Here is a 27,770-nt window from a genome sequence, read left to right on the forward strand (position 1 = left end):
GTGCTCTCTTATACTCTCCCCTCGTAAGAGGTGAGACACAGAAGACGGTATGATAATAACACATTGCTTTTGTTTATGAATATGACGCATGCTATACTGAATAGGTCCAACTGCTCGGTCTGCTCCCATTTACCCCAGCATGGCTGAAAAGGAATGGGTTGGTATGTGCAGCCATTACCGCTTAGTACGGTATGTTATGCACCATTGAGTTAATTATTTTACGGAAAGTGGAATAATAGTGATACTAGTCAATTGGATGGAACAAACATGGATGAGTTTGAAAGAGTGGTAATGGAACCAGTGGGTTGTTCCATATTTAACAGGGCAAGAATAATAAAACCAATGGCAAACCACGTAGATAGGCTCTTTGTGCCTTACAAATCCTCTGTAATCACTCTCAACATGGCTCCCGTAGGGAATAAGGATGTTGTGCCTCCCTCCTATACCATTAATTACAGTCCACGTACTGTCCCATTTTTCTTACAGAAAAAGGGTCCTGCTTGGTGGGGATATTTACCAGATGTATGAATACTGCAGTGTTTGAAAAAGAAGAGGAACCAAAATATGTAGGCGATCCTGTTTATTTTATATGTGGAGAGAAGGCCTATCCCTGATTAACTAGCAATTGGGGAGGGACATGTTACTTAGGAATACTTTTCCCTGGTGTATTCATTTCCAAAACTTCAGACATATCCAAAGTATCCAGATCTAGGCCACAGCGGGATGATACAGGCCTGATTGCAGGCGACATAGCAAAGTCATTTATATCATTTTGGGGACAAGCAATAAATTCATGGAATATAAGGAAACTGTTGAGGGTGTTAGAAAGGACGATAAATGGAACTACCGATATACTCTATAACATGAAATTAGAAGAGAGAGCAGTTAGATTAATGACACTTCAGAATAGATGGCTCTTCATATAATTTTGGCTTATCGTGTGGATGTGTGCAAAATTGTCTGGTCAGTGTGCTGTGTATTCGTAAGTGACTCCTCCCCTATGATTTTTGAAGCGATCAAGAAATTGCACGTCCTGAGTTCTGACATTCATGTCCCCACAGGTGGTTGAAATCTGAACATAAGCACATGGTTCTGGGAACTCCTGCATTCATGGGGATGGAAACTAATTGCAATTTTAGTCAAGATACTTGGGATTCTCATGTTCTGCTGTTGTTGCATACACTGCCTGCCAATCTTTTGTTCTGAAATTACAAATGAATGTGTACACGCAATAAAGGCGAGTCCCCCTCACATATTAAATGAAGGTGCAAATCACAAAATTTAAACAATCAAGGAATTCATGTCAATTTATATTGAAGATGATGATTATAGTAGCATGCACAGTTCAGAATTAGATACATGGTCAGATGAAGATGAGATGTATGGATGATGCTCTTGGTTTACGGCCAAAAGGAGGGTTTGTTAGTCCAGAAACGACCCTAATCATGAATAGTATGTATGTTATGTTGGCCAGAAACCAATTGCATCTTGTGACAAACATCGCAAACACAGAATCGTCAGTATAACAAAAGGGCGTCCATTTTGTATTATATCTGCCATTTGCTTTTTTGTTTCTGTCTAATGCTTTGCAAAATGTATTTTATTCTGAAAGCTCATACATGGTGCGAGGCCACAGCCTGCATGTTGAAAGATCAACCCAGACAGGAATGCCAAACAGTACAGAAATACATTGTTTTCCTCCCTCACAAAGTCCTTGGAGGCAAGCAGAAACGGCATTTAATCAGCAGGCCAGGTGCCGGCCTGTCTCACCAAAGCTGTAGCAATAGGCAGTTAAAGCATGAATTATATTCTTCTAGCGGTCCTCCTTCGCAGATCTGCCTCAGAACAGGCCGACCCCTAGTTCACAAATAGAAACTGGTAGATAACATACTAAGGAATGTGTCTCTCTTACGAACATGATATCCTTGCTGAACAAGTGCTTTATGTTCTCCATAACAAAGAACTGTCTCTGCAACTGTTGCTAGAATAAGTATAATTAGATTGAAGAAGAAACTTGTCATAATGTGTCATAATTGTCATGATTGTCAATCACCGAACCCTAGCCCTAGAAGATACATTATGGGCGGATTGATTTGCCTTCAAAGATTACATGATTACATGTTTGTATATATGTTGCCGCTTGAGCAATGCTCGCTCTCTTGTGTCTCACGAGGTCTGGGTGACACATGTTGCGAGACGTTAGACCCCAGTCGGCCGACTGAGCATACTTTGACATAAACCATATTATTTAGAAAATCGAACCTCGTGTCTGTCGTATCACTAGTATATCGTGATTGTGCCTCAGTTTCCATATGCTGGGATCTCTACGGCCTAGCAGTAGGGACGAGTAGAAGTGTCTCCAGCCCCAACATTTTCAATAAAGGTTTTACAATTTGTATCTATTGTGTCAGTGTCGTACTTGTGATACAATTCCTCCCCTACAGTACCCACTTACATCCACATTATCCCCACCATCTGTAAATCCTTCCACTCATCCTATCTGTTTTTGTCTGTATCTCCATCCACTCAACTTATTCCTATTGTCTTTATTTTCACACATCCATCTTATTTCTATGTACGCTACGTGTGCCGGCTTACCACTGTCTTTTGTATCCCCACCCACCCAATCTATCCCCTCACTCTATATTCCCATCCACACATCCTACACCCATGTTTTGTTCCCTCCATCCATTTGGCTAAAATTCACTTTTTCTACCTGCATTCTGTATATGTGCACCCATGCTACTTCCATCCTCTGTACTCCCATGCACCCATCCGTCCCTCATCCTTTCTACCTCCTCCCAACCTACCCCATCCTTTATGGTCCTATCCACCGTACATCTGCCATCACTCTCCACATCTTGTCTACGTCCACTCATCCTACCCCTACTGTATTTACTGATACCCATTCACCTTACCACTACAATATTTACCCCCAGCTGTCCATTCTATCCCATATGCTGTTGCTCCATCCACTGTTCACCCATACTCTCTATTCCCATGTACCCACTGCAGCCACACTGTCTTTATTCCCACCCATGCATCCTAAGTGCACCCACTGTACTCTACACACTGTAGTCCTATTAATCCTACCTCGTTACTCTGTACCTCTATGTATCCAGTCACCCTATGTGTACTATGTGTATGGGCCTCATTACGACCCAGGCGGTAAGTTACCGCCTGGGCCGTGACTTTACCACCATGGCGTAAACTACGTTTACGCCATGGTGGTTGGTGGATTTACCGCCCCATTCCGACCTTGGCGGGGCGGTAAGTCCCCAATCCCCATTTACCCTTCCCCATTCCCATTTTTGCCCCATAGGGCATAATGGGAGTGGGGAAGGCGTTAATTACGCCACCGTAAATTACGGTGGCGTAATTAACTCCATGGTCCCTTAGCGCCATGGATTTTAACACCTGCTAAAAGCAGGTGTTAAATCCGCCATGGCGCTAAGGGACCTCGTACTCAGGCGGTAAGGGTCGGCGCTGTTTACGCTGCCGTAAGCCCCTTACCGCCTGGGTCGTAATGAGGCCCTATGTACACTATTAGTATGCACTGTAATTCTACTTCCACATTGTCTACTGCCACCATATTTATATACCTCCTGTAAATTCACACCTTTTATACCTAAACCAATCCACTCTGCTATCATCTTCTGTACTTACATCCTACTCCGTCCTTCACTACCCCACCTACCCTACCTATGTCCACACTATCGTCACCCATTCATTCTAAAATCATTTTTTTTGTTATCCACTTGCCTTACAGTCATTGTCTGTACATGTACCTTCTGTATCCCCACGTATTTTACTTCCATTTTCTGGACCCTCATACGCCCACCCCACCTACACCCTCTGTAGTCCCACTAACTCTACCTCCACTGTATTTACTTACATTTTTCCTACCTCCATCTTTTCTATCTCTATGCTCTATTTTTCCACCCACTATAGCTAAATCGTCTCTGATTCCATCCAATTAGCCACCCTACCTCATTCCGTTGTTCTATCTACCCTCTCTACCTCTGTTTTCTCTTGTCATTCCCAGTTACCCTACCTGCAAACTCTGTGCCCCTATCTACCGAACCTAGTCCACACTCTGTCGCTTCATCCATTGACCCTATTTCACTTTTCTGTTTTTACCTCCACTGTTGTTATTCGCAGCCAAGCATCCCATCTGCATTCACTTTCATTTCAGCAGCCTACTCTCACACTTTTTAATTCCACCCACACTGTCACCACCTTTTCTACTTCCACGCATACATCCTATCACCACCATCTTTATTCTCACCCACCCACGATATCCCATTCTTTTATGCCGACCCGCTGGACCCCTTCATTCTGTACAGCTGTGGTCACACGGCACATCTGTCGTATTTGTTTCTACACACTCATGCTATTTTCACTTTGTCTACTGTTGCCTATTAATTTTGAGTGGATCTTCCATTTATGGAATGTTTCCATTTGAGTAGACTAGAGGTGGCATGTATCTATTAATTATATTTGTTGGTTTACAGCATTGCTAATTAATGCCTAACAAGAGATGTGAAGGTTATGCCAGGGAGAAGGATCAGTTGATGGGAAGTAAATCATTTAATTGTAGAACAGTAGGTAGTGTACAAACTAATTTTAATGACAATATACCATGCCTGTTTGTGATAATGTTTTTGAAAATGTCCAAATACAGATAGGAGATATGTCAACTAATCAATTAAATGGAACCAAGCACAGTTCAAGTCAGAGTGATGAAATGAAAAATGTATTAATACTGTTAGTAGTTAGTAAGAAACAAAGGGCTTTTAAGAGAAGACCAACAAAACCTCCTTTAGGTTCTAGCTAGAGGAATACTGAATAATATAGAACAATGTTCCACTCTCAAGTCTTTACAAATCTCTGGAGAAGTGAGCAACATCTAGGAATGTGGAGGAGCCTTTTTTGGAAAAGAAAAAAGTAGAAGGAATAATTAGAAAAGATTTTCATGTGAACATAACATTGTTAATTTTTATGTTGGACAAACCTAAGAAATTAATGAGGGTCACCACACCATTGAACACACAGATACAAACAGTTGATGTACTCACACATGGCAGGTTTTGTGAAGTGTTTGGCGGAGAGAGGAAACATGGTTTGATTTCTGAAAAAGAAGAAATCCGAAAGACAGACACTAGTGAAGCAGAACGTTTAGGACAGTCTGATAAAACCAAGAATAGAAACTCTGGTGCGGACGTGCAATTCTTGTGCAATATTGACATGTTTTCTTGTAAACTCTTAAAGAGATTTTTGCAAATGTTGCACAAAAATGATAATGTTCATATACAAATCAAGATGTTGCAGAAAATAGATGACTGTGAAGTTTGTGAGAAAACAGGACTTCTGGGTCACTCTCTAGCTTGTCTTGATAAAATCAGATGTAAAAGTCAGTTTCATCATATACAGATGCTGGCTACACATCATACCAACATTTGATATTGTCTTGTCAAATTGTATGAGTGTAAAACTCTATGTATGTCCATTGCACTTTTAAATAAAAGACTAATGACTGGAACTCTTGAAAGTTTACTTTCTACACTTCAAATGATTAACATGATAATATGACCTCTTTCCTTTCTGATTGACCCTCCCATGGACAACTTGGGTCCTTCCTATCCTCTACCTCCTTCTCTACCTCTGGTGTTCCCCAGGGGTCTTACCTCTCGCCCAGGCTTTTCAACCAATACCTGGCAACCCTTGCCTACTGCATTTCCATTTTCTGCTCAAACGTCCAGTGCTATGCTGATGACACCCAACTCAACTTCAAGCTTTCCTCATACACCTCCTCTCCTTCAATCATCTCTGATTGCCTAATCACCATTCAAAATTGGTGTGCCGCCAACTATCTCTGTTTAAATGCCAACAATAATGCGATCCTCCTCATTGGTACACCTTCACCATCCTTTCCCCTCACTCTCTGGCCGGCCTCCCTTAGCCCTCCTCCTTCCCCTACCTGGGACACTAAGAATCTCGTGGCCATCTTTGACTCCAAACTTTCCTTCTCAGCACACATCTCTGACGTCTCTAAAAAGTCAAACCTCTTATTGCACCTCCTTAGAGGTACTCTGCCTTTCCTCTTCTTTCCTCAGAAGCTCACTGTCTCCCGAGCTCTGGTTCTCTCTAGGTTGGACCACTGTAACACCCTCTTTCTAAATCTACCTGCCTCCACTCTCAGCCCTTTACAACTAATCCAGAACAGGATTGCAAGACTTGTCCTTGTCCTCGAGCCCTGGGATCATATCTCTCCAGCTCTGAAATCCCTCAATTGGCTCCCAGCGGATGCAAGGATTACTTAAAACCCTCTGCATTGTCCACAAGGCTTTCCGAGGTCTGGGTCCAAAATACCTTTATCTATCCCTCCGCAAATACCTCTGCTCTCGAGCCCTTTGCTCCTCTACTTCTAACTTCCTCAGGGTCAGTCCTTTCTCAAAAAAACAAGCTAGGGGATGATATCTGTCTTTGGCTGGGGCCTCCTTTTGGAACAGCTTCCCGCCACCCAGAAACTTGAGGAGAACCATCTCCGGTTCCGAAAGCACCTCAAGACATTCCTCTTCGCTTTTGCCTTTGCCCCCCTTTTCCCCTGCTGATCTGTTTTTCTCTCTCTGCACAATGCAACTGGCCACCCTCTGTCCTTCGGGCCCAGGTACCTGTTCTACCTGCTTCCCTCCTGCACTGCCTCCGAGCCACCCCTTGCACTGTAATCTGTATATGTACCCATACAGTCCCCCACTCTTCTTCTGCACTTATCAGATATACCCTATCTGACTAATCATGCAATTGCCACTTGCTCGCTGCACTTCCACTTTTCACTGCCTTTATTTATTTATTTATTGCACTTATAATTTATCTGTTCTCTCCTCCGTTCCCCACTTTCCACTTCTCCCCCTTCCACGCACTTTCCCCCTTTTTCCCTTTTCCATGCACTTGCGCGTTCTAAATGTCACTGGGCCTGGTAAGATAGCTGTGATTTTTTTGTTTTGTTCTCCCTTGTTCCCCTCCCTTTGCTTGGTCGCGCTCGGAAACACCTGTGTATGAGCGCGATATAAATAAAATATTGTATCGTATCAAATCATGATACATTATGTGTATGTGAATGGATGAAACACTTAAAGGAAGTGGAAATGATGATCCTATGCTTTCAAAGGAGCACATTTTAATACTTTCAAAAGGGGTATCGCAATGTTTGTGTTATCTTCAAGTGAAAGAGCTGACATTGTGTGTGTGTCTTGTCGACAAACTTTCTAAAAAGCACAAGTACAACTAGTGTACATTGAGGAAAACATCACATATACTGTACACGATGTTTGGAAATACCTCTATCTGTATTTGTTTGTAGAACAGTGATTTGACACAAGTGAGGCATTATATAATTGTAGACACTGTATTGGGTTTTCCAAAAGATAGTCCATTCCTTCTAGAAGTGTCTTGAATTACATGGTAGTGCATGATATCCCCCTTGTGCTGCAGAAATTGAACATTTTATTGCATTGCAAACTGCTCATCCTTTCCAAGTTATTGTTAGACTGCAAACAAAGATAACAAAAACTGCCTAATAAATCATTAGTGCAAGGTGTGAGAGGCAAAGCTGTGTATTTGCCTTTCAATGTGCAAGAACATGTCAACACTCTAGGAGTGAAACATGACACTAGAAATTCTTTGTTTGTTTTTATTAAATGGTTTTGCCACAAAAGATAAGTCTGTTTGGCAACAGCTTATAGACATCAGAAAGGTGAGAGAAGCTTTAGAGTTTCTACTGAAGCATAATGATTTGTATAAAGGCTGCCTGACTGTACCGGATTTGTCTATGCTTGATGCTGAATCAACAAGCAAGAGCAGTGAAGGTCAGTTCCAAAGTCTAACTGTTGCCGAAGGGAATAGTTTGTATGAACATTACACTATTCATCCTTTACACTCACATGAAGTAATGGGCGACAGTTTAGAATGATACCAGATGAAAGCAACAAAAGGTGCTCAAATCAGTGTCTGGGGAAATAAATTAGAAGCTTGTTGTTTCCGTATGCTTTTTCCCACTGGAGAAGGAGACAGATTGTATGATCGGAAGGCTCTCATTTATTTTTCAGGATATCGCTGTACACAAATGTATTCTGAAGATTCCTGAGTCCGCACCAATGTTGAATATATTTTTCACTTACTGAATGAAAGTGAATTTTCGACATTATGTTACGCTGTTGCTCATAGACTTCAGACAAGAACTAGATGAATGTATCTGCATGTAAGATGCTGCAACAGGGAAAAGAACAAAATGAAATGTTTGAAGGAAAAATTACCAATATCCTAGAGGAACTAAGCACTATTGGTAAAGAAGACACTCAGAGGTTAGATGCATAATCAGAAATGTGAGCCCTTCAACTTGGTTTGTGACTTGATGTTGTGGTGAGTATGGTTGGGATTATGTTGCAGAGTGGATTGGTGAAAGTAATCCACAGAAAGAATATATAGAACACATGACAGCATGAGAACTTTGTTCCATGGACCCTGAAAGTGTATCACGATTCTTCCATCCCCAATGTTTATCCATGTTCCACTGTATATGTAATAAAGAAAATGGTCCACTAGGTTCTGTGGAACATTTATTTTGGAGAAAAGAGTATCAGACTTGTGGGGCTCAACATATGCATATGCTGTTGTGGATTAAAGATTCTCCTCAGTTTGGTAAAGAAAATGTTGGAGTTTATACAAAAATGCCTTAATGCTGATTTATGAAACAAGGTGGAAAGGTTACAAAAGCACTTGTGTGGAAAGTACCTTCAGAGAAAATAAAAATTAATGACAAGTACAACACAGTGTAGATTCGGCTTTCCTATGCCAGTTTATCGAGCAAAGAGTCTTATGTCATGTGTTTGAAAGCATGTTACTGGTAAATCCACAAGCAATGCATACTATTTAAAACGAGATAAGGAATGGCAATTCATTAATGATTACAATCCTATCATTGCTCAACTTTGAAATGAAAATACTGATGTACAATACATTGCAAATGATACAACAGTTGTTGCTCACTATTTTACAGCATATATGACAAAAGCTGAAAAGAGCACTGCAGCTGAAGTATGGCCACACTTATCAGTGGACAAAAGTCTTAGTCAGAAACTTCTAAGATTTAGTCTCAATAGGCTCTCTCATAGAGAGTGTGGAAGCTACGAAGCTGCAGATTGGCTAACTAGTTTGCCACTGTATGGACAAAGCATTAATGTACCATGGTTAAGTCTTGGCCCAGCTACTACAAGAAATCGAGTACTGAAACCTTTGAGTGAACTACAGCAGTTAGCTTTAAGACCAGTAACTCCCCAGACACATAATCTTGAGGCCTTGTCTTCAATAGGGTTCTTGTCAGTCGCCACTTCTTTTCGCTTGATCTATTAGGTAAATCTGGGGTCACATGTCATAATTATGCAAAAGATACACAGAAATACAATTTTAGAAAACTCTGAAAATATCTGTACGTGCATCTAGACAATTTTTAAATCCTGAATGAATGCAAACTGACTTTGTCTGAATCTATCAAAAACAGAATGTGTGCTGTTCTGCACATAACAGTTTAGAGCTAAAATGCAAGCAGACTATGCACACGTGTGTTTAACATTTATAATGGTTAATAAATATATCCCCCCCCCTTCAACTAATACATTTCGCCCCTTCAAATAATCCAGAATAGGACTGCTAGACTTATCCTTGGCCTCAGGGACTGCATCTCTCCCGCACCAAAATCTCTCCACTGGCTCCCTGTGACCGCAAGGGTCAAATTCAAGACACTTTGCATCATCCACAAGGCTGTCTGGGGCCTAGGACCTGATTACATCCAGCTTTTCCTCCCTAAATATCTTCCAGCTAGAGTCCTTTGGTCTTCTGGCTCCAACTCTCTGCAGGTCAACGTTTCTCCAGGCAGAGAGTGGGAGGTAGATCCCTTTCCTCAGCTGGTTTTTCCCTCTGGAATGGCCTACTTCCTTCAGACTTGAGCCAAATCTTCTTAAATTCTGTAAACTTCCCAAGACTTTCCGTTTCTTCTCTTCCTTTTCTCTACCCCTCCCGTGCTAACTCCCAATCTGCCACTGTGACTGGGGCCTGGTCCCTTCAGAGTCATTCAGGGGCCAGACCACCCCCTACCAGTCCCCCCAGCATCCTTCAATGCGCTTGACCTTGGACTCCCTTTTACAGACTAGCCCAAATGGGCACACGATGATCACTGCACTCATTCTGCCTCCCTCCCCACTTGTTAAATAAATAAACAAATAAATATAATGGCTACCAAAGCAACATTCCCATAGCATCATATTTGATGCCAAAATGTCCATGCTTGCACAAACCAATGGGGTTGTAAATGACACTTCTTATCATTTAATTTGCCGATTTCTCTTCATCGAAAATCTTACTAGCATTGCCGGGGCCATTATTGGGGCCAAACTTGACTATGGTAACGCCCTACTCTTAGGGGCTAACAAGAAATCTACACACCAGCTGCATATTCTCCTCAACTCGGCAGCCCATATCATGACTGGTCATTTCATGCTGAGAGTTCTAAGGAAGGTGCTTCCTTTCCTTCCACACGATTTGAGGACATAGGTAGTAGCCTCACTAATCGCTGCTCGAATAGACTATTATAATGTGCTGTACCTGGCCCAAACTTTGGGCTGTATCCATTGGCTTAAGTATCTACAAAATTTGGCAGCTCACATAGCTACAAAAGCTCCCTATGGAGCCCATATTATTCCTGTGCAATGGACTCTACGTTGCATTCCAACTGCCCAGATAATAAAATGTAAATTTCTCTGCCTGGTTCACTGTGCCTTGTCTGGACAAGGGGCTGAATATCTGAGAGAAAAATGTCACTGCTACATCCCGGCCCAATCACTCCCCTCTAGTGAGGCCAATCTCCTTGTCATTCCAAAAATGTGATGGCTCTGTGTGGGAGGCTGGGCCTTTTCTTTCGCAGCTGCCAAACTGTGGAATAGCCTACCTGCGGGGTTGAGGGGGATGTAAACCATCTCCTCTTTAGTCGGGCCCTGAAAACCTTTCTGTTTTTAGCTCTTTTGTTCTAGCTGTTGGTCGTAAACCCTGTATTCCTTGCGCCAAGATGCCCTCGGGTGAACGTGCGAGCTATAAATGTCCATAACATGACTAACATGCCCCGGAGGACTCACATGTCCCCAGAGCTTAAGGGATTGGACTGCCTCCCTGTTGGAGCTAAGGTAAAGTTTAAAGCCATGACCCTGGTTCATAAAACTCTGTTTGGGAAAGCTTGTGAATATATGGCATATTTGATCCAATGGCATCCCCCCTTCAAAAACCTAAGATTTAAAAATCTCTTTCTGGTTTCAGTGGCATTCTTTAAAGCCTTAGGACGCTTGTTTCAAGTCTTAGCAGCTTCACTCTGGAACTCTCTCCACCCAGGGTCGGACTGGACAAGAAATAGGCCCGGACACCCAAAACAAAGTGGCCCACGCTTGCCCCAAATAAAAGTGGTCCAGCCTTCACTGTCACCTCAAAAAGTGGCCCACCCCTCGCCTCAATAAAAGTGGCCCTAAAACCATCGTCAATGCAAGCAGACGTCCAAGGCCAAATGATATGTTATTGTATACCACTCACTCTTAAGCTCTTTTTTATAGAACAAATATGCATACAATATCACCCAACCTGTGTTGGTACTCATTTATCGACCTCAGAAGGATGAAAGGCTGAGATGGCCTTGTTGGGATTCGAACCTGCAAATCACACACACATTGCAGCAGCAAGCGCTCAACCCACTGAGCTATTATGTCAGCAACAGTAAAATGAGAAATTATTATGTAGTGGATACCATTAAACTGGTAACTGAGATTTAACAGAGGACCAGTTAAGTTCATCTGCAGGTCTGTGCAAATTTGGTCACATTTCAAGACTGCGTGAATCTACTTTTCAGGCTTCAGATCAGAGGTTGGCAAAATAGGGAAAGCAGCACACTCACAAGACATCCCATACTCTGAGCACTTGTTACCTCATACATGCAAACACACATCCTGAACGGCATGCCATGGAGGTGGAAAAGATAGACACATTACAATAAAGCATAAAATGTGGCACAATGAAGTCAATGGCCACTTTATGTGCTGTGGTCAAATATTTCTACACTGAACACAAGCCTTTAGGCACAAAGATTTCCACCTTTCCAAGAGCCAGGCAGCATTCGAAGAAGGTGCATCCGTTGCACCTTTTTTTTATTCTTTCTTTAATGGGGCAATGGAAGCAAAGTGTTTTGCACAGGTTCAATCAAACTCACATGTAAGCTTCTGTATGAACTCATGCATCCTGGCTTCACGGGACTACAGCTAAAGAGGCAGTGCTTTCGTTTACTGACTGCTTGATTACTGAGAGTCAGGTATTCCCCTCATACACTATTCCGGGAAATATGGTTTGCGGTAATACTTCATTACAAATCTGACTGTGCATTATTCTAAATAGTACGATGTGCTACTTCCATTCCGATCCCGCACACTGACTGGGATGGAACGTTTTTGGTTAGCTAATAGCTACACATGGCATGATTTATGAAAAATCGGCACATTTTAGCAGTGGCAGTTGGGCAGCAATCTGTAAGCCTGCAGCAGGCCCTCATGTAGTCCATACGGTGTATACTGTATGTCATCAGTTATCATTACATTCGCTAATTTAAAATATTATGTAAAATGCATGTTTTTTGCAAAAATGTGAGCCGTTTGTCCAAGGTATGTTTCTTGCGTGGGCCCATTTATACTGGAGCGTGTTTACTATTTATAGTTCACAAACCACATACATGAAGATCTCATCTGTTGAACACATGTGTGCCCTCAATGATACATTCTGCGGCTCGTGTTAGTGTTAAGTGGATTCAAAGACCAGAAAACTGGAGCTCGTCTTTGTAAGCAACATGGAGGAGAAAGGGTGAGGACTCAGGAGCCTTTGTAATAAATCACGCTTTTTATGGGTGACACACACTAACCCACTGATTTACCGACCACCCGGGCGAGCGAACAAACACCGAAGAAGGCAGAGCTGCCAGCGTGTTGAAAAAAATAACAATGAAGGGCACCTTAGGCTTCGAACACAACAACCCCCAGTAAGGAAAATCCAGGAGTGTCTCCTAATGTTACACTCAGACTGGAGCGTAAGTGGCCCCCTCCCTCCACCCAACAGCAACAGGCTGCCTTTGTGCCTGCGCGGTGCACACCCACCCCGTCGGACAACAAACATTAATGTATGTGACCACAGTGGTCCTGTCAGCTTCGGCCTTTTATGGGACAGCCTGACAGCCAATGAACCAAACTATTTTCTGGAAATGAGTTCACACACAGGTGCTTTCGAAGTGCGGCAAAATCTTTATCTAAACCACTATGCCACTGCTGAAAATAGCGCTGGCTGCATTCCATGGACTGGTATCAATATCATAAATGCTTACATAACATTTGGAGTACACTTGTTTCTTAGCTGTTAAATATGCATGCATGGCAAGATGGCAACTCATGTGTAAATCAAGAGCAGCACACATCCGCAAACTTAGTCACTGGGAACGGGGGGGGGGATGGGGAGCAGCACCCTCTGGCAGAAAAGTCATCACACAAGCAAGAATTGTCTATAATGTGTTGTACTAGTAGTATCATGATCTTACCTCCTCTCAGCAGGGCGTCTGCGTCGTCTATCTCTGCTGAGAGCAGCAGTGGGCAGGCAGCCTGTGGCACGTGCCTGTTGGGAGGTGGCGGGTTGGCTGCTGGACTGTGGGGTTGGCGCCAGTGGTTCCCTTGCCTTTGTGCCGGCCGGCTGGCCTGGGTGGCTGGTGGGCTGCCTGAGCTGAGTGCCGCACTCTCCTCTGTCCTGGGCTGGCTGGGGACGGCGGCCCACTGGCTTCAGCTGCACTGCTGCTTTGTCTGCTGTGCTGTCGGCCCAGTCCCGATGGTGGACGGCTGTGACAGACTCATGTCTCTGTGGACAGTTGCCTCCAGCCTGGCCTCCTCCAGATAGCAGCAAGCACGAGCCGGTGATGATGACGGGTCCTCGACTCCTGAGCCCTGGCCGTGGTGATCCGGACGTGGTGGACTGGTCCTCCTGTCTGTGCGTGCCGTGGGTGGTTGAGGGCAAGTTGCAGTCCTCTCATCTTCGAGAGCGAGACCTGCTGCTGTCTGTGTGTCAGGCAGGCTTCAGCTCAGCCCAGGCAGTCACTCAGCAGGGTCAGAGAGAGGCTGCCGGGTGGGCCGGGACCAAACAACATATAGCCAGTAGGGGTGGGCAGTGAGGGCTGGTGGTGGCACGGCGTCTCTAACTCATTTTCATTGACATTAATAGTTGCTTTCAACTTTGCAAAGTAGCGTGCAACAAATTTGTTGTTTGCTTCCTGCAAAGTTGAAAGCAACTTTAATGTGCACGCCGCTTGCCCAGCCCATCCCTGCAGGCAGCCTGGCTCCATGCTCCTCCAGCAGCCAGCTGCTGCCCCAGGCCAAGTGTGAGTTCTCACACCGACATGTCTTTCTTTGCAATTGCAATTTGAGTCCGTCACCCCCGGTCCCCTGCCCCTCTACTTTGTTGTTGGCATAATTGCATGGATGCTTGATGCATGCATCACAATTTATGATGCACATATCATGCATGCATGCAAATCAAAGCAAGGATGAGGTAACAATGAGTGTTACCTTGCTTTGATGATATGCTGCCCCGGGGCCCTGGCATTTTTGATCATTCATCTGCCCGCCGATGCCATCTGGCTACTGGCATGGCAGAAGGCTTGGCATCCGCAGAAACTAAGGAAGCAACTTCCAACTTTGCAAATTGCAAGGCACTCTGTTTTATGGGCTGGGGGCGGGGCCATAGCCTCACCAGTCCAGAGGTTCATTTCCTGTGGGGGCCGGGCAGTGCCACGTGGCCTCAAGCCTGAGCTCAGCTCACCGTAACAGAGAGAGCGTGACAGTGTGGGAAGTGAAACTCAAACACAAAATAAACACATGAATGATGCACAATGCCACAGTGCGTGGATCATTCAGAACAGTGTGCTTACTGCGTGTGGCCTGCTTTACTGAAAAAAGTCAAAGATTGAAACCGGCCCACCAGCCCAGAAAACTGGCCCCAAGTCCTCAAGGTCCATCGGCCAGTGGCCAATCGATCGATAGGGCCAATCCAACCCTATCTCGACCTTGTATTGTGAGCTACAAAATCACTGAACATATATAGGAAAAGGTTAAAAACTCTTCTCTTATAGATTTTTCCAGAACTATATTTTGTGGTTTGTGGTTATGTTTCCATAGCGCTCAGATTCCACAGGGGTTGTTAGCACAGATACAGATATTCCTTAAATCAAATCAAATTGCCGCTTTCGCTACTGTATAGGACCTACAAAGAAGAAATAGGTGATGGGCATAGTACTGGTTATGTTCTCTTGGGCTGGCTATGCATCCACACCGTTGCACAGACACACCTGCTTTGGTTGAGAGTGTATTTGAGGAAGGTAATACAACAATGTGCAAAGGTGTGGTGGATTGTACGAGGGTCCTAAAATAGATCCCTAGAATATGTGACCCATTGTGTACAGGCAAATCAAAACACAAACACTGTATTTGTCCGCGATACCACAGATGTGTGATGATGTTTCCATGGAAATGGAAATGTAGACGTGCTTGCAGAGTCGCCATTACACACAATAAGATCCACTGTTGACTATTTCTCACCCACTGGATACCTCACCCTCTCCTGCTACCTCTATCCATCGCAGCTCCACAGCTATCAATACACCTGAACATGTAAACTAGCTGGGAGCTAGGTTTGTTCTTTATAAATCCCATACATACATAACATTACTGTACATGTGCAGAAGCTCACACATTTTGCACTTGCACAAATAGAGTTTGTGTATACACAGTTGCTTAGTACCAGTTAAGTTTGTGCCACATTTTCTTTAGCACTTATTAGATCATATAGCGTATCGCAATACGATTGCACAATAGTCCAATTGCCACCATGCCCTCAAAATGTGCTAAAATGTCAAGGGTGTTTTAAAAAACATTATCACAGTAACTGCCAACAAATTGGATTGTGATTAACCATAAATTATATATCCTGGATTTCTAGTTCCATATTTAGTCGATTCCAACTCTTTCCATAACGTCAGCCATGTGTTAGGTGCTTTACAGGATATGATCACAATTGTTAAAGATGTAGGTTCCCCTAGAAAACATGCCCTTGAAGATTGTAGTCAACATGTGTTTCAACCCCTTGGTATTTCTCAAGACTAACTTCCTAGAGTTTCGCATACTTCTTTTTGTCAAGCATGTCATCCCATTTAATTCCTCTGAACTCATTAAGTTTGATCACTTATCCTGGTATTCTGTAGTTAGCATATTCATTTGGTTCCAAAAGCTGAAGTTAAATACAACTAACAAAAATCACACCATAGGCTCCCAATGCCAGTAATTGCAATCTTTCAAAAACGACCCTGCTTGGGGTGTAATTGCACCGAAACCGACGTGCATACGTCTTATGGTATGGCAAGAGTTGCAATCGACTAAATATGGAAATACAAATGCAGGATATATCATGTATGGTTAAGTGCAATCAATTTTGTTGACAGTTACTGTTTTACTATTTTAGTTAATTATTTATTTACTTTTTTGTGATGTTTTTTGAAACAAACTGTTCACACAACCAAGAAAAAGAACAATTCCTGTGCAAATCTAAAATACAAGCCATACATGTATGCAATGTAATCTTAATGTATGTAATATATAAAAGTAAAGCTATGAGCTGGGTATTTGTGCAATGATGGCAATCATTTCAACTACACATTTCCAGAATAGTGGAGATCTTCCTCCACAAGAGTGTAAAATAAATAATTCACCTTCTCTCTTTCCACTCAGAAACAGTTCCCATCGTCCATTCGTTCTTTCGGCGTCCATCGTGTTCATGGCCAACTGTGTGGTTTGTCTCAGTGGTCCCAGAGCCTCACATCCGAACAGAAGACGTTTCACTGTTTCCAGAATTCCTGCCCCACACATTCCCTATTTCCCCATGGAAGACCATGCCATGCTCCCTCAATCTCCCTGGTCCTGACTATGTTGAATTTCAGTTTAATATAGTCCCAGTCAGGAGAGTTGCCTGTGAATTGAAGTATGTATGGTGGTAAAGTGTTCCGATGCTGCACATACTGATAGAATTCCAAGGCGTGGTTTTTGGTAGTGAGATTTACCATACATTGGTTGTGGCTGCTCTCACTCAACATTGCCTGGAGCTGCTTCTTGAAAGTGCACAATGTCATGTCTGATGTTAAGTCACCTTACTGTGACCAGTGATTCATGAGTGTGTTGATTTTAGCCAGATTGCTCTGGGGCATTGATGCTGTTATTGAGAGCGTGACCATATGTATAAGACTCATAAGTGACTGGGCTGGTGCATTTGTCAATTTCCAAGCAGTGGCCAGGCTACAAAGTTGAATTCTTGAGGCAATCGGCAACACATTGAACTCAAGCAAGATCATGTCAATGGAGGTGCACTGTGGTAGTCTTAATAGCCTTTTTAGTAGAATGAGCTCAAGTTTGCTGACCATTGCAAAGTTTTGCATGGCCCATAGTTCTGCTCCATAGAGGATGATAGATATTACTATTTTATCAAATAGGTGTGGGGCAACAACAACGTCCACACGGTTTGCAGCTAACCACGAATTTAAAAGTACCCTGAACTTAGCCCAAGTTTGTTAGTAGCTTTAAAAAAAAATGTTCACTTTCTTTGTGTTTTTTGTTCTTCTGTGTCTGTGTTACATGCTAGCGCAGTATGGGAGTGGCGTGTGATTGTGCAGGTTAGTTGGCTGGGCTCGAGGTTCCAATAAAATTGCTAATTGGCTGAATGCACCCAGGCAGTCTCTACCTTGTGCTGAGCTTTCTGTGACGTAAACAAATAAAATATATGCCATGCTTGTTTATGTCTCAACATTTCTCTCTTCCAACCCTAGAACCCTCCCTTCACACCCCAGAAATGCCCTGAGTTGCTCCTGTTTGACTGAGATGAGTTCTTTTTCAACCCCCCTAAATTGTTTTTCTCACTGCCCATGCTGCAATTGTATGCATAACTCTGTTTCCCCTTTTCGTCTTCTCCCTTATGGGAATTTACCAGGACACCCTGAGCACTCCTTCCTGTGTACCTGCCGGTGCTGGGAATGCTGGAACGTGGATGATAACTGTTGCCATGGCAGTGGGTGGAGGTTTTAGGCGCGCTGTTGATAATCAGTCGAGACAATGATCTTCGAACTGGAGCAGATTGTGAGGAAACACTCCATCAAATCTCTTGAATCCTGACTCTGGATGCCCGGCCTTGTGCCGTAGTCTCTGTCTGCCCCCAATGGTTAATGCACTCCTGCTCAGTCTATGCCTTGCCCCCACTTAGCTCAAGTCTTGTGTGCTCCCAGCCCAGCACCTGCCCCAGCACAGCACTGGTTTCCTGTCTATTGTGGCCCATGCCCTCATGCCATGAGTAATGTGCCCCCAACTGCACTTTCTCCAACTAGGGTGCTCTCAGTGCCCCTTTCCATGCTTGTAAAGCCGCAGCTCTGTCTAGTGCACCCCACCGCCCTTGCACTAGTCTAGTGTGTCCCAAATCCCCTGGAGCTGCCTAGTGTGCCCCGAGTCCTCCTGGTCCTGCTTAGTGTGCCACCAAGCCCACTAGACCCGTCTAGGGCTCCACTGGCCTTTGAATTCCATGTCTAATGTGCCCACAGCCCCGTTCACCATGTCTAGTGTGCCCTCAGATAACTGACCACGACCTCCAAGCCCCATGACCCTGTCTTGCGTGTCCCCTGACTCGGTCCTATATAATTTTCTCATTTATATAGAGCTACTCCAGCATGTAATCTTGTTAATAATTGGTCTCACTATTACCCAAACTTGGATCTCAATTTATCAACTTCAGTGGGTTGGGTAGGGATGAAGTGCTGAGGCGACCGAACTGGGAGTATTGAACCCATGGCACAGACCTTCGTCCTGTTCCCGAGGCAAGCATGTTAATCCCTTCACTGTGCAGAGGAAGCACGTGCTTCAGCTGCACAGAATCATAGGGTCCTTGGCCCAGCAATGGACATGTTGAATACCTACATTTCTTGAATCTGCGGTATAGCCAGGATAATTATGGAAATTGGTAGATTACATGGAAGTGGGGTCTTTCTTACTTTCTGAGTCCCCGCTTCCCACGTACAGCTCAGTTGATGCCTGGGTCATTTGGGTCAGACGGTGTACTAAAAGGGCCCGCAATCCTTCAGCTCCCCGTGTCCCTCATTTTCCACCACTACCTAAAATGTGCCACCTCGCCCTGTCTTGGCCTTGTCTTGTATGCCCCTCTAGGCCACGCTTTGGCTTTGCTTGTGTGCCACTCCACAACCCTAGGCTCTGCATTAATAAAAATAATAATGCAAATTATCATTTTGTGTTTTATATAGCACTTCATGCAGGATTTATCCAGCTGTTAGCACTATAAATTGTGCCTTTTCCTTGATGGTTCCCTGGCTCTGTCTAGTAACCTCTCCCCAGGTCCAGTTCAAAGCCCCACCAACTCAAGGCCCTGTATTAAATAATGTGGTGATTTATATTGCGCTTCATGCTGGATTCCTCCAGGTTCTAAGCGCTGTAGATGATGGCACTACCGATGTTAATCTCCCATGCTCTGATACTGAAAGGGGCGAGTCGGGTGGAAGGAGTAATCTGCAGAATGCTGCTGGGTGTATGGGGGTGAGACATCCTGTGGGGACACAGTAGTCAGCTTGGGAGCAAACCTGGTGCATGCTGAGGAGTGTGGCGGGGGAGGAGGGGATGAAGGTGGAAAGCGATAGTCTCGAGTGGGGGAAGGAGATCCGAAGCAAGTTTGGCTATGGGTGTGGGGGATTAAAGAGCCAGCTATGAAAATCCCCCGGAGTGCAGTTCGTGGTGGCATGAACAATATCCACTTTAAGATGGTTATTGTTTTAGTTTATTCATAGAGTGGACAACAGCATCACCTGCCCTGCTGAAGTTGAGTTGGGATGTCTTGCTAAGAGTGGCTGTGCGTGCACACAGTTTGATACACACCTCTGAGAGCTGATGTTCTCAGAAATGCATATTTCACTTTTGCTGATTTCTTGATCACATTTTGTAAAATGTTTTATGAACAAAATGTAATGTGTGTCTCCTAACATGTTTTTCCATGTAGTCTTTTAAACAGGAGGTGGCTGCCTCGGATAAGTATATTGAAGTCTGTCTTTCATTTAAAAGAGTGCTCACATGTTGTATAGATGGTTCACATTTGCTTTACTTTATACTCCTGATGGGGTTGTGCGGCCGTCGACATTTAGGCTGAAAGGTTAAAGAGACTTGCCCAGAGGAATCAGGAGCAGGGATCAAGTGGAGGGCACACGCGGGGGACGGAGTCCACCTACTTTTTTTAGAGGGTGGACTCATACCCCCCTCCCCACCCGCCACCCCAGCTAAAACGAGAAACATTGAATGTCCTATTTTAATTTATTAATTAAAGCCGACCTCTGGGATCGAAAGAAAGTGGTCAGGTTTGCAGGCCGGACACTTCACCACTGCACTATATCACCTGGTGAAAAATAACAAACAACTAAAGGTGAAATGTCTCATTCTGGTACTGCAAGTCCCAGGGAAAACATTTGCATTGGTTCTTGGAGTTTATAACATGCACACCTTTTAACGTTTTCAAAAACACTATTAGAAGAAAACATCCTCTCTTGGTTTTGTGTGTGTGTTGATTTTATGAAAGGCAAACCCCATTCGCCCTGTGCAATTTGGGTGGTTATGCAAAGCCAATTTAATGAAATGTGCATATTTCACCTTGATATGCTCATTTCTGGTGACGTCACATCCCACTGCGTTTGTTAATGAGCCCCCGACTTTAATTTGTAGGACTTGACCCCTGCAGGAGCAGCACACCACTGTAGGAGATGATGGAGACATTCTTGCAGCCTGTGAAGACGGTAAACAGTTGCTCTCATGTACCCAGCCAGCTAACCACAGATGACCAGGCAGATAGTACCGCAAGTGAATGAACGCTGAATGTGCAGCAATGTCTTGCTCAGCATGTCATGTGGCTGTGGAGCAGCTTAGAAAGCGCACTGTGGGTCTGCATGTACAGCCACAGAAGCACAGGAGACATTGTTCAGAGGATGCCAAGCCTCACATATCTCCAAAACAAGCACAGCAGACAATGAGGACCTCGGGCTTTGTGAGAAGTACAGTTCATCATTTCAGAAGCGAAGAGCCATATGCCAAGTCCAGCCTGCATGATAACAAAAGCAAAGACAGGCATGGTTTTCCCTGTATGCCCTCAGCGATAATATGAAATATTGCACAGATGTATTCCGTAGGGCACACACGCAGGGGGGCCGATGTCCGGGCAAATCCTTTCAGATGCGCTTTGTACATGTTCTTTTTTTTTTAATTGAAAGAGTTATTGGAAATCATGGCCGCTGCTAGTCTGCTCATGTGGGCATCTTCTGTTCGCTGAAAAGGAGTTTTCATTGAACATTTTTGACATGTTTGTGTTAGGATCATGCCCATCAGGCAGGTATTCTGTGTGTCTGATATCTGATTGACTCCAGTAACTTCAGGCTTGCATTTGCAGAAACTGAAGTGAACGCTGCAAGCTCTGCTCTGCACTTGTATCTTCGTCATCATGTAAGTTCATCATGAACTCAGGATACTTTTTAGTTTGCTAAAATCAATAGTCATCTTAATAGACTGCATCGTGCAATCAATGAATCTAATTAATATGAAACATGTTACACATTTTATATAAATGTTGAGATTACATCTAATGTCCACAAAACTATTGATTATGTACGTGCGTTCCGTTTCAATTCCCCATTATTTAATTTGGCGATGGCTTTATTGCTTAGTTGCCCATTATTGTAGTCTGACGATGTAAATAGGAGCTCATTCGTCAAAGCATTTCTAGTGTGTACCCTCGTTTATTTCGCTGGACCTTCTGAATTGAGGAATGAACACACACATCTACATAAACCCGGAGTCTTCCTACATCTTTGTAAAGGGCAGGTGAGAAGCGCTGTGCCGCATTCACATTTGGATGCAGGAAAGGTTTGCTATTTGAGGGAGACAGCAAGGAATCTGCTTCTGGAGCGTGCCTCTGCCGCTGCAATGGCCCTATGGTAGAAGTGATCAGATAGTGTGCATGCCAAACAGAGACAGGCCAGAAGACTAAGGGCGTATCATGGGCAAGGATAGACTGGGAACCAGAAATGAAGTCAAGGGATGGATGGAGGTCAAGTTCAAGAAGCCGGGGAATTGGGATGGTAGAGTAAGGCACCGAAACGGGTTCCCAACTCGCCTAAATGCAAATAAACACAATATGAGAAGAACATACATATACAGGTAACCATAAAGTAAACACAGGTACTGCTTTGCCTCTGGTGCACTGCGTTTTGTACTAGGGATGTTTATGGTAGCTATTGGCCAACGTTACCCAAATGGAGATCGGGAAAGCCTCCTTTCAGTGCACGAGTTTTTTGTTTGTTTTTTGATGGTAGGGATATAAAAAGCAAACAGTGGGTGCAGACCCGATTCAGTTCACGTCTGCAGTGTTCTGGAGTCCAGCAGTCCTTATTAAGACCTATGTATTCCTATAAAAACATATTCTCAAACCTAAACCTACCTAAGCAGCCACAAAATATATAAAACATGAAAAGTCTGCCATTTTAAACTGGAAAAAAAGGTGTAAGATATGCTACATTCAATTTGTTATATCAACTGGGCCTGAAACAAAAAGTTAATAACCATAAATCAGGCATTTTCTGCTCCAATAAAAAAGAGTAAAATATTACGAATGATCTGTCAAATCTAGCAAAAATCGATTTCAATGGTTTTCAATCTCGGCTAGTTGCAGGCGCCGACGAAGTTACAAATGAATTGGAAATAGACACACATTTTACCACTTGATGAGTATTCCCACATGAAGTAATCAGAGAGTAAAGCAAAGAATTAATTGTTTAATTAAGGAAACCTGATTAGATATGTTTATTTCATGTGAGTGTCCTTTTCATCTATAGTGAAATATGGTTTTTTTCTTTTGTTTTAATTGTTGGAAATAAGTACGATGCAAATTGTTTTTCATTTCGGTAAACTGTTGAAAGGCCATGAATTTTTCATGACCGAACCAACTGATCTTAAATAATAAATAAATAAATAAAGGGCATTCTTAACGTGTTATTTTGGAAGGTGCCAACCTGGCCAGCGCTGCTTGTTCTGACATCCTTTTATAAATTACTCCTGGTGATGGATCAGATGCTGGCAACCCTGTCCCTGTGGATGGGCTGCCATTGCAGGAAGTGTGCTGAAAGGAACTCTGGGAGGCAGGCTGAGGAACTATTAGGACAGTTTTTCTGAAGTCCAATTAAAGGTTTAGTAAAACCATTCAAGTGAGGCAGTACACGGCTCCACTCTTAGTATAACGCTATACCATCTGAGTTCAGGGTAGCGTAGACAGAGCAGCCAGGCTTATCTTAGGAGGGAGAGCGGGCTGTAGAATCAGTACAAATGAAATTTTAATGCAAAATGTCTAAAGAAGCACTGAAACACTATGCATTGTAAAAAGAAATGGCTTATTTAAATACAAGTAGGCCTAGATAAATCTTGGGGGAAATAATTACTATCACAGATCATATAAACACATTATAGAAAAACACAACACTATGATTGAAGGTACACAGACCAACGCATATAACCTTATATGGAACACCTAACAGGAGTTCAGGAAAGTCAAAACCAATAATTAGATTACTTTTAGTTATACCAGGGTACTTTTAGTTATACCAGGGTAGTAGACCCTAACAGTTATTCTGTGACCTATACACTTTTTACAGGAGTTATCAGCCACTTAAAGCCAGGTGTAAACCTAAGACTGTTTTTGTGTCTGTCTACAACAGACCAGGGAAATCAAAACCACGTGTTACAATTTATGAATGATTCAAAGTCGTTCTAGGTAAGTAAAACCTAATGCTGACTTATTCTGGACATGCTAACAGCAAGTCTGGGGAAGCAAGACCCAGTTGGGGACACTCATATATGTGTCCTAACAGGAATAGTGAAGTTACTTTTGGGAAGAGGAACAACCAAATCACAGGTGAGTAATATAAACTTACATGTACTTCATGTAAGAATGGCAAAACAGTTTCTAAGGAAAGAAAGATGTTAGATATACTTTTCGAAATGGCAAAACATTTTTAAGGTAAGTGAAGCAACTGTATATCTACTTTTCAGAATGACAGAACATTTCTATGGTAAGTAATAACTTTTGTAACTGTTCACTCTCAGATTTACAGTTACCAACCAACTTCTTTTGCAATTAAGTAACCTTTAAACACGTATTCTCTTTTCTAGGGAAAAGACCAATCCTTAGAAGTCTTTCCCTTATTCTTAGAGCATGAGTGGTCTCAGTGGCAAATGGGTGGTCACTAGAGTCTAGTGTCCAACAGGCAGGTCAGGATATGTTCTTAAGTAGCAAAAGTCAGAGTTCCTATGCGAGGCTGTTAGAACAAGTAAGTACTTCTAGAGTTAGTTGAGGGTCCAGGTGCTTCACAGAAGACACCCTAGGAGGATTCCAGCAGCGACCTGGGTCCACTGGACGAGAGGCCTCGCAATCACAGAACACACCCCACTGAAGGGGCCCTTAGGGGTCCCTCGCGATATGGAAACAAGGCAATAACCATACACGAAAGGATGCGCCAGACACGAGGTTAAATTCCCAATGCTAGGGTTTATTGCAAGCAAAATAGTCCCAATTGGCCAACTGTGGTCTCACGCCCCGCGACGTGTATTCTCTAGGCATCGAGGGGCACAAGAGAGTGAATTACGTACATCAGTTACATGTATACAAAATGCATATCATACAATCAGCCATGTCATGTTTAACACCCCCCTTTTATTGAGTTTCTTTGAACTCGGGATGATGATGGACATTTCCGATGAGTATGACAATTATGACACTTTCGATGTCTATTCTAGTAACAATGTGCAATTTAGAAAGTGCGGAGGCATCTTCTTGTTGTTGAATAGAACACGGTGCTTCTGTTCTTGGAAGCAAGCTGCACACGGGGGAAGAGTCACATTCCAAGCTTCGCTATCTATGAGGTGCTATTCATGTCCTGGGAGCCGACACGCTCTAAAGGGTTTTGTGAAGGGGGGCCGTAAGAAGAGCATAATTGAAGCCTTTAGCTGCTTTTATTCTAACATATTCTACCACAGTACGAGACTGTCTGGCAGCTGTGAAATGATTAAATGCCCTGCAGCTCTCCCTCAAGGCTACAGAGAGGGAGAGTGGGCATTCCTTTCTGGGCTGCTCATGAGGAGTTTCAACAAACTCCTTAGCCCCGCGGCCTTGCCCTTTCATATTCAGACAACAATGTTAACAGTTGAGCAGAGTAAGCAGAATTTGCAAGAATTGCAAGCTGCAAAGCAGTTTAGACAGAAAGCAATGAGCAATGGTTAACAAGCAAAATGGCGATTCTTGCTACGTTTAAAATGGCTGCTTGTTGGTCAAGTATAGCAGTCTGTATTTCTATAATTCTGTGCATAAGACGGTTGGCCTTCGGCCATCAAGATACGTCTATCATCCATATGAAGGGTATTCACTTTTCCAGATTGACAAACCCTCCTTTTGGCCATATGCCAAACGTCTTATTCATTCATTGTATCCTCCTCTGATGAGGATAAGTCTGGGGTATCTATGTCTGAACCTTTCATGCTATCATAAGCATCATCTTCATCATTAATGTCTGTAGCCATGAATTGTTTTATTGTTTTTGTTTCATCAGTGTCTCTGTTATTTCGGCCATGCGTTTGTTTTCCTCTCGACACCATGTGCATACATCCCTTAGTACATCCCTCAGTTATCTTAGTTCAAACTATTGGTAGGCATTGTATGCAACAGCAACATGTTATGAATATACCAAGTACCACCACTAGTATCGAAATTAGCTTCCATCCCCAGGACCGCAATAGTCCCCAAAACCAGGATCCTATCCCCCAACCACCTTCTTCAGTAGAGAGTGTGGAATTTAGGGCATGTAATTTCCGGATTGCTTTAAATATCGTAGGGGAGTAATCATCTATAAACACACAGCATGCAGTTTTTACGAGTTTGCAAACTCCCCCACGATCAACTAATATTATATCAAGAGCCATTCTGTTTTGTAGTGCCATTAGCCTAATTCCTTTTTCTTCCAACGTCATGTTGTATAAGATATCCGTTGTTGTATCTATTGTATTTTTTAGTATTCTGGACAGTTTCCTTATGTTATAGGAGTTTTCAATTTGGGCAAAGAATGGTATAAACAATTTGGCTACATCCATTGCTATCATTCCATCTTCACTACTCCTTCGGGTTCTACCTTTTAATCGCCTCACTACTTCTGCAGTTTCTAAGAGGAAATAGTAGACCCAAGTAACACGTACCTCCCCAGTTTCTAGGTAACCATGGATATGCTTTCTCCCCACATATAAAGTAAACAGGGTCCCCTACGTACACGGGTTCTATTTCGTGCTTTAAAACCACTGCGTTCAGGCAGCTGCTAAACGTTCCTACTTTATAGGAACCTTTTTTCTTTAAACATAGGGGAGCAGTTTTGGGGCTGTAATCCACTGTATAGGAAGGGGGCACATCATCTTTATTCCATTCATCCCTTATTCGAAATGTCATTACTGATGTTTCTTCTGCTGGTGGGGTTGATCTATTCTGCCTATGTAATCTATCTAGTCTTGTTGTCTTTCGTGTATTTTTCCTCATGGGGTCTTGTGAAAACACGCAAGCTTTGTGGAATATGGAACAACCCACAGGTTTCATGATCACTTCCTCAAATTCACTCATATTGGTCTCATCTAGCTGGCCCGTATTACTCTTGTTCCATTTCCCAAAGAACATTGCACTCAACGATACTTCACATGAATAAACCAATGATAACGGTTGTACATACCAGCCTATCCCCTTCCCACCGTGCTGTGGTAAATGGGCACAGACCCAGCAATCTTTTTTCTTTAAAACCGCATGGGTCATGTTCATGATGAGCAACAATGTATTGTTGCCATATCCTTCTCTATGTCTTTCTTCCATTGGGGACAAAGTACCATTGATTACATGAACCGGGCTTTCAGTAGCTGCTTTTGGCAAAAGTGTTTCTAATGTGTGCGCGGACTCCAGGAACCATAGTGTAATAGCTATTATTGTTGGTACTACCATACTTAGAGAACACAGGACCAATGTCCAAATCAGTACCTTATTCCATTTACCATGCTTTTTTCCTAAATTTACAGTCTCTAAAACTATCATCTTTTCAGCAGGGGTGCAGGAGGAGGCTGAAACCGGTCTTGATTTGTTCTTCATCGTCCTTCTTCTTGCTGACAAAGTTCGTCGCAAATGTCTCTCGTTCTTGATGCCAAAAGTTCAATGAAAATGTCACAGTTCAATTCTGCCAGCCCTTTCACAGCATGGATCACTTATCCCCTCTGAGCAAGATTAGTTGTTCTTTCTCCCACTGCTCAGACGATTTCTGAACAGTTCTTTATTGACAGAGTACTATGTGCATCCAGCTTGTTCCGCTCTGGCTTAGGACACATGTACTCTATCAGCCTTAGTACTTATGTGCGTCCAGCTTGTCCTGCTCTGGCTCCTGACACATGTACTTTATTATAAGCGCACCGAGGAGCCGTGAGTCTTGAATTGTCCAACTTGCACAACTCTCACACTTC

The sequence above is a fragment of the Ambystoma mexicanum genome, chromosome 5q (genome assembly GCF_040938575.1).
Source record: "Ambystoma mexicanum isolate Mex_15411 chromosome 5q, UKY_AmexF1_1, whole genome shotgun sequence".
Classification (NCBI taxonomy): domain Eukaryota; kingdom Metazoa; phylum Chordata; class Amphibia; order Caudata; family Ambystomatidae; genus Ambystoma; species Ambystoma mexicanum.